This window comes from Sycon ciliatum, chromosome 7 (assembly GCF_964019385.1).
Source record: "Sycon ciliatum chromosome 7, ocSycCili1.1, whole genome shotgun sequence".
In the NCBI taxonomy this organism is placed as follows: domain Eukaryota; kingdom Metazoa; phylum Porifera; class Calcarea; order Leucosolenida; family Sycettidae; genus Sycon; species Sycon ciliatum.
In genome coordinates this window covers 33,723,445-33,732,512 of record NC_088649.1, presented here as the reverse complement: position 1 = coordinate 33,732,512, position 9,068 = coordinate 33,723,445, and positions in this window count along the sequence as shown.

Here is a 9,068-nt window from a genome sequence, read left to right as displayed (position 1 = left end):
CCGAGGCGGCGACGAAACCCGAACTGGTGGGGTGTCAGGAGTTTGTAACGCTCAAGGTGATTCATGAGCTGACGATTGATAACGCTCTCCATGATCTTAGAGATTATGCTCAGCAGTGAAACTGGACGATAATTCCTTAGGGCGGATCGTGAAGATCGCTTGTGGATTGGAACCACGCTGGCAGTCTTCCACATTTGTGGCTGGACTCCGTGCTGGAAGCAAAGAGCAAAGAGCACAGTGGCTTGGCAAGTTCTCTAGCGCATTCCTTCAAAACACGAGCGGAAATACCGTCGGGTCCAGTCGCCTTTGAGGCATCCAGGCGAGCTAAATGCCGGTGGACTGCATCGGGGCGAAAGTGGACTGTCGTTAGTGCAGGTGCGTCAGCGAATGCCGTGTCCGGTAAGTCCAACGTGGTTAGGTCGCGGCCTTGCACACTGCACTTGTGGGAAAAAAAACGTGCGAAAGCCTCCGATTTCTCATAGCTTGTGGCCCTCTCGCAACCTTCACTATCAACGAGCAGGGGAATGTGAGTGTTCCGACCCTCGCCACAAGCGCACTTTAGCTTCGTCCACCATTCCTTCTCCTTCAAGGACCCATTCGACAAGCTATGTCTGAGGCTGTTCTCTTTGGAAACTCTAGATCTAGCGAGGACTGCGATAGCATTGTTTACAGAACGGGTAAACTCATGTTTCAGTGCAAAATCGTGAGGGTGCTTCCTCCAAGTGCGCCAGCGTTTGTCCTTCTCCTTCATGGCGGCTGCACACTCAGGTGTCCACCATTTCGGATCCGTTGACTTCACTGTCAGTGTCTTGGACGGAACGAACTGGGAAACGGCTTTCATGATTGTGGCAGTAACGTGCTCACACGACGTTTCTGGGTTGGCAGTAATGACGGTTGACCAATCAACCTGGCGGAAAAAGGATCGGAGGCGGTTCCAGTCTGCCTTTTCATAGCGCCAGACAGTTCGTTGCACCGCCGCTTCATGGGTAGGAAGAACACCTGTGAAGTCCGAAAGAATTACAGCGTGGTCAGATCGACCAATAGGGGACATTATCTGCGTGGTCACTGGAGAGTTGAATGTGGACATCACCAGGTCGAGTGTGTTATCCCCGCGAGTAGGACTCTGAACGTGCTGCGTGAGAAAGTGGGCTGTGCATGTGTCTTCGAGGGCTTCCCCCGCAGGTGTGGTCTTCGAGCTATGGAGCCAATTGCGGTTATGCACATTAAAATCACCGGCGAGTATGAGGTTGGCACCAAGTGCACAAGCAGAGGGAAGGATGTCTTCAAGATGGTTCATGAGCGTAAGGTCACTGGGCCCCGTCGAACCTGGCCTGTAAGCAGCGCCCAAGACTATCTTTTGTCCAGGGGACAATTGAATGGATAGCCAAATGAGTTCGTGATGTGAAGAAAATAACTCATCAATTACCATGGCTGGGAGTGTAGATCTGATCCATACCGCCACTCCGCCACCGCGTGCTGTTCGATCCAGCCGGAAGGTAGTGTAGCCAGGGAATGTGGAGTCGGATGGTGGGACGGTTTCAGAGGAAAACTTTGTTTCCGTCACTACTGCTATGTCGGGATTATGCTGGTGCAGTGTGTGCTGGAACTCAGCTAGCTTGTTTCCTAAGCTAAATGCATTGGTGCAAAGGAGTCTGAGTGAACATTTAACGGTATTGACTACATACATTTAAAAAAGATACAGCTAAAGAAATTGTGTTCTGATGATCTATCATTACTAATAAGACATTATAGTTCTAACAGTTCTTACGGTTTTCATGCTTCTACAGAAAGGTTGCTCAAGCGAGATCCAGAAACATTCTCTTTTCCCCGCTTTCCCTTCTTTCCCTGAGCTGCCACGCAAGGTTCTGTGGATTTACTGGTTGGCGATGACTCATGGCGTTTTCCACGACGTAGGGGAGGCACTTCTACAAACTCCTTCATCCAATCGTGGTCAGCGGCATCACTCAGGAGTTTGTTGATTCGAAGGTCCTGGGAGGCAGACAGGGACTTATCCTCCGATTGGTGAACAGGTTCCTCAGGTTGTGAATAGGCTTGGTCAGAAGCGCATTTGTCCAAGCACTGTTCAGCCGGCTGACTGGCAGGTTCAACAGTCCCATGCTCAGCAACTGGAAGGGATTGTGTCAAACAAGGCTTCTGACTAGTAGGGTTATCATCGTGTTGTTCAGTCTGAGAGTTGTTGTGGGTGGATTTCGAAGAAGCCTTGCCGGGCTCCGTGGCAATGGACATACTCGCAGAGCTAGAAGTACTCGCTAGCTGAGACTCTTTCAAGACCGGTGCCTCAGCGTTGGATTTACACAACTCCGATAGTACGTCAGGTGAGGGGGTCTCCCATCGCCTGGTGTGCGCTGAAGGCATCCGTTGTTTTCGGACTGGGCATGCACTGGCCAAGTGAGCAGGGGAGTCGCAGGTGCGGCACGTGGGACTAGAGTGCCGTCTGACTGGGGGCCACACGGCAGACCAGGCAGAATGTTGGATGGTTGATCAGGCACGGATGCCAGCGTCAGGGCGTCAGAAGTCTTTCTTGGCGGCAAAGGCCCAACTATTTCTGAGAATACAGATGTAATGTCTGCAATACTAGCTCCAGGCTCACGGCTGACTTTCGTTCTGCCAAGTAGGCTGTTCATAGCGCTCCACTGACGTCTAGTGTAACAGGTTTAATCAAACTTGAAAAGTAAGAGGCCTGGTTGAGCGTGCCTCGACCAGTTATATGCAAAATGTGATAGTATACATGTGGCAATGGCGCCAATGAAGGTGCTAATAGACAGGCGTAAGACGCATGAGGTGCGAGGGAGTGTAAAGTTGTAGAGACCAGGGGAAAACTGTTACATCATCCCCCTCCTATGGAGAGGAAGGAGCTTATAACCCAAATGCTCAAGTGGAATAGAGTACAATAAGCGCAAACACGTGCGAGACGAAAAAAGGCTTCGCACTGAAGTAACACAATAAGACGACTGAAACTCCATGCAAATAAAGTGTAATAAGCTCAACAAATGTGTAAGGTGAATCTAGAAGTTCAACTGCAAAACTCAGTGGGCAGAAGCCAAGGTTTTGTACTTCTGAAGTGGAACAATGTCATTACCAGATTCATCCAACAAATAATGTTCAGGCTCCCAAGTGGCATCAGAGTAGCCTTGCCACTTGACTAGGTACTGAAGCTGATTCTGCCGGCGGCGGTGACTGAGAATGTTCTCCACCACATAGCGGGCATGACCATCAAGGTCCGTGATAGGCGGAGGCGTAGGCTGTCTCCTATTAGGAATAGCGTTCTTCTCGTAGGCACGGAGTGCCGACACATTAAATACCGGGTGACAGCGGCTGGTATGAGGCAACTTGAGCTTGTAGGCATTCGGGCCGACCACATGGGTTATAGGAAAGGGGCCAAACCACTTGGGGCGTAATTTATGGGATGGTCGGTCCCGAGCTTCAGGAGTCAGGAGGAAATCCCGGTAGACCATTACCAAATCTCCCACCTTCAGCTTTCCCTCGACCCTTGTCCGATCTGCATAGAAGGCCTGACGAGCTTGAGCTGCCACTAGCGCATCTTGTGAGATCTTGACCGCGTCTTGTCTTGCTTGCAACCAATCAGCTGAATCTCTGCCTCCCTGAATAGGGTTGAGGAAGTCGGGTGGCGCTCTGGGATTTAGACCGTAATTTAAGAAGAACGGTGTGTTTCCTGTAGATGATTGAGTAGCGCTGTTGATAGAAAACTCACAGAGAGGTAGGAGCATATCCCAGTTATCTTGTTTATGATTTACAAAAGCCCTCAGCACATCCTCTACTATTCTGTTTACTCGTTCAGTTAGGCCATCTGTCTGAGGGTGATTGGCAGTACTAAATGCTAGTTTCGTTCCTAAGCGATCAAACAATTCCTGAAAAAATGCTGCCGTAAATCTTGGATCACGATCACATACAATACTAGAACTCAAACCATGAAGTCGAAATACATGTTGAATATACAGATCAGCACTTCCTTTAGCGTCAATAGTAGAGGAAGTAGGTGCTAAATGTACACACTTTGTCAAGCGGTCTACAAATACATATATAGCATCATGACCTGTATCGGTCCTAGGCAAACCCATGATAAAATCCATCGAGATATCCGCCCACGGCTGACTGGGCACTGGTAAATTCTGCAAGAGACCAGTTTTTAGCTGGCCGCCTTTAACTCGTTGGCAGACGTCACATGACTTGACAAACGCCTTTACATCCAGTCCCATTCTGGGCCAATAGAAATATCTAGCGAGTCTGAAATAGGTGCGATCTCGACCGGGATGCCCCGCAGTCACACAGTCATGGTATTCTTGAAGCAGGGCGAGTCGGAGTTTGCTACTCTTTGGAATGCATAACCTGTTCTGTGGTGAAGATCTGAGATAAAGATAACCGGGTGTTTCATTTAGAAGGTAACGGTCGTGCAGATTGTCATGGCTTGAATTTTTCAGTCTCCTGATAATGGGAGCAAGATCCTTGTCGCACTTGTAACCGCTGACAATTAACTGCGCTAAGTCTGGATTAATCTCTAGGGTATGCTCTATGGCATTCAACTGAATGTTAGGAGGATAGGATGACCCGCCTATTTCAGAATCACTGAACAGATCTGGACGGCGTGAAAGCGGGTCGGCAATGTTTTTCTTTCCTGGTTTGTGAAAGACCGTAAAGTCATAGTCAGCTAAAAACTCTACCCATCTTGCCTCACGCTTGGTGAGAGTCGGTTTGGTTCGTAAATAGACAACACCCATATTATCAGTCATCAGGTCAAAGTGGCGGAATAGATAGATTCTCCAGCACTTTAATGCAAATACCACAGCCAACGTTTCCCTCTCGGCCGCAGTATAGTTGCGTTCTGCAGCTGACAGTTTCCGACTACAATAGGCTACGGGATGCAAATCCATATCTTCTCCCTGCTGCAGGAGCACACCCGCCACGGCAAAGTCACTTGCGTCAGTTTCTACCGTGAAGCTTTTCTCAACATCGGCCAGTTGCAACACTGGCGCCTCGAGTAATGCTGATTTTAGAGACTCGAATGCCTTCTGTCTAGCAGCGCTCCATTCAAAGCGTGAATTTTTTCCGGTGATTTCTTCTAATGGACGAGAGATGGTCGAGTGTCGATCTATGAACCTTCGGAAATAGTTTGCAAAGCCAAGAAACTTCCTCACATCAGTTACTGACGACGGAGTTGGCCATGTTTCCACAGCACTTATCTTCTTGGGATCAGGGGAAATTGATGTGCCGTTGATTTTATGCCCCAAGAAGAGAACTTCTCTCACGCCGAATTCGCATTTAGACTGTTTGCAATACAGCTCACTATTTCTAAGTGTTTCTAGAACTGTTTGAAGATGATGCTGATGATCTTCCCAGGTCTTGCTGAAAACTAGAATGTCATCCAAGAATACTACAACGAATTTTCGGAGATGCGGTTGCAGAATAGAGTTCATGAGTGACTGAAAGGTGGCCGGGGCATTAGTCAGCCCGAATCCCATGACTCTAAATTGGAAGTGGCCGAACGGCGTATTAATGGCCGTCTTAGAAACATCCGAGTCTTGAATTCTGATTTGATTGTAGCCTGACCGCAAGTCCAACTTGGAGAAATATGCACTGCCCTGGATCGTGTCGAATAAGTCATCAATATTAGGAAGACAAGCTTTGTTTTTGATCGTAATTCTATTCAATTCTCGCCAATCGCACACCATTCTCAGAGTACCATCCGACTTTTTCACAAAAAACACAGGTGCACCGTATGGCGACTTACTTGGCTCAATGAATCCCTTCTCAAGTAATTCTGATAGCTGTGACTGGAGCTCGTCCATCTCTGGTTTCGGCAGGCGGTAGGCGGGTCGAGACGGTGGTCTGGCTCCATCTTCTATCTGGATTTCATGGTCGACTGGTCTCTTCGGTGGAAGCTCATTCGGCAGCTCGTCTGGAACGTTATCCCGCTGTTCAAAGCCGGGGACCCGTCTATTCCCACTAACTTCCGTCCAGTGTCCCTACTTCCCATATTATCAAAACTCTTGGAGAAAGTCGTACAAAAGAAGCTAGCCCAGTTTCTGGACATATCTGGTACCCTCCCCACGACTCAGTTTGCATTCCGCGCAGGCCACTCAACGGAGGATGCCCTGGTACTTATGCTAAATCGTATTCTTAGTGCACGGGACAAGCGTTTGTGTACTGGCATATGCCTTCTAGATATGTCAAAGGCATTCGACAAGGTTCGTCATGAACGGCTACTCCAGGACCTATTCGATATCGGCATAACAGGGACAGCCCTAAAGTGGTTTTCCGCCTATCTGTCGGGCCGTACTCAGCGTATCTGTATTGGACGGGATCAGAGTGCCATTTCTGCACCATCCTGTGGCGTGCCACAAGGTTCTGTTCTAGGACCGATCCTTTTCAGTATCTACACCCGCGAAGTTCCAACCATAGCTAACCAGTCTTCATCAGTTCAATTTGCCGATGACATTGCGCTGATCAGCAGCAGCACATCCCTGGACACGGTATCTGCTACGCTATCGGCCTCGGTTTCTGCACTTGCTGACTGGTTGCAGACCCGTGGTCTCATTTTGAATGCAGCCAAGAGCCACGTGATCCCTGTATACCCCAACAGGCAGCCTCAGCAGCCCCAGCATACGATCAATGTAAACTGTCATGAAACGCCGATTCCTGTCGTTACTGCGGCCAGGTATCTTGGAGTGCTCCTCGACTCGGATCTGTCATGGACGCCCCATGTTGATCGCTGCACCGCTCGACTGGCCCAGAGGATCGGAGCACTATGGAGGTTGCGTCGCTGCTTGACTCATCAGAGCCGAGTTCTCTACTTTAAAGCGATCATCATGTCTGACCTGATGTACGGATCCAATGCGTTTTCCCCGCTTCTTACTGCCAACCAATTGGATCGGCTACAAGTCATGCAGAATCGGGCGGCAAGGGCGGTTTTCGGACTCTCGCATCACACCTCCGCGCGTACCCTCCTGCTGCAATTGGACACCTACAGAGTATCCGAGATATTCAGGCAGAAGTTCATCGTTCTGGTCTGGAGGTCTCGGAATGAGCACGCAAGTTCTGAACTGCAAGCCCTCCTAGTTCCTTCGGCAGCTGGCCCAACTAGGTTGCACTCCACCATGGGTCTGCGCCAACCGCCAGTTTCCACCAGGTTCGGCAAGGGTTGCCTCGCGTTCCGGGGCGCCCAGCTGTGGAACACATTACCCAGCGATGTACGTGCCATCTCCACGCTCCGCCAGTTCCGCGCCAGCATGATCCCGCACACACTTACTGGCCTTAGTACCTAGAGTACCAGACGTCCTGTTTGATGATCAGCTGGCTTAGTTTTTCTCCACCTCTATCCTAATTACATCAGTCCCCAATTTCATTTATTACTGCTTTCTATCTGCATTCGCCACCTTTTCATTGGGCAGATCTGCCCGTTTGGTTTGCGAATTAAAATAAACACAACAACAACAACAACAAATAAATCCTGGTACCTCTTGAGCAGGTTCTGGATGTCTTGTTGCTCTGATTCCTGGAGTTGTGGCCCGGAACGATTCTCCTCGTTTGCAGCAGTGACCCATGCAAGAAACCCCTCGGCTCCACTCCTCAGGGCATGACGAGCTTGTCGGCCACTGATAAACATGCTTTCCACAGATGGCCGGTCGGCTGTCGGCGGGTTAGCTGAAGGCAATTTGGCAACAAAGGGCTCACCGTCCAACTGAACTTCGTTCGTACGGAAGTTGATGCTGGGGTTGTTCCTTGTAAGCCACGGCTTGCCAAGAATAGCGTCGTAGCGAGTCAGGGGATACACAGTAAAGTGCTGTTCCTCACTGAAGCCCCCGACTGTCACCCTTAGCGTGCGTGTGGAAATCTGCGGGACCTCGCTGGTCGAGCCGTCCGCCAATGTTACGCTCAGCACTGCTGAGCTTGCATCCGTGTCAAGATGATGCTTTCGAACAAAACTGTCTGCAATGAAGTCATGCGTCGAACCGGAATCTATCAGCATCACTGCACGGCGACCGCCGATCTTTCCCTGTATGCGCAGTAGGTCGTGTTCAGGTTCATTGCCGACGCTGACGTTGCTGACATGACACCTTTCTGCAACGGGACAATTTTCTACAGCTATGGGTGTCTCCGGCTCCGTAGGTTCCTGGAGAGCAACGTCTTCAACCTCCAGAGCTCCGAACCGGTTAGCGACTGGTACCGGCGTGGGCGCTTGGGTCGTCGCCAGTAAGCGCACCCCCTTTCTTACTGGCGACCAGCGTTTGGGTAGCGCTGTCCACACTCAGTACAGTCTTTAGCGAGGTGGCCTGGCTTCCTGCAAGCAAAGCAGTGTCCCATTGCTCGCAGTTGGACACGCTCTTGGTCCGTCAGCTTGCGGAGGCCCTGACCACGGAAGCTGGGCACGGAACGCGACTCTCTACTGGCTGGTGGCCCCGACGCCGGTGGCCCTGACGACTGCTCCACGGTGTTTGCTGCCATGACAGCTTGCTCCAGGGTACGTGGATGCTCACGCATGACCTGTCGCTGGATGTGCGGCACTAGACCCCTGACGAACAGCAGCGCTCTGGTGTGGTGGTCGATTTCCGGCACTTGCAGGCTGAGGCGAGTGAAAGCAGCAATGTATGCGTCCAGCGACCCGCGCTGCGCTGCGGAAATTAGTCCCATACGCGATGTTTCCTCGTTGTGCCGTGGTCCGTACACATCGCCAAGTGCCGCTTTCAGAGCAGGCCAGTCGGAAAACACTTGGTTAGCTTCCAATGCCGCTATCAACCAAAGACGAGCGTTTCCAGTCAAAAATCCTGCCGCGTAGTCGACCCTCTGTGCCGCATTTGGGAGTGCCAACGACCGTAGGGCCATGTCCATTGCAAACGTCCATTCTTTGAATGTAGCGGAATCTCCTCCAAACACAGGCGGCTCTTTCGTAAGGCGGGGTGTTGGCTCCCACGGTTCCGAGTTCGGATGTATCGTTCGGTTTCCTTGGCTAACGCGCTGAGCGGTCTTGATATCGTTTATCAGCCGAACGACGAGTACGAGGAGCGTAAGCAGAGCGACCAGAACACCTGCCA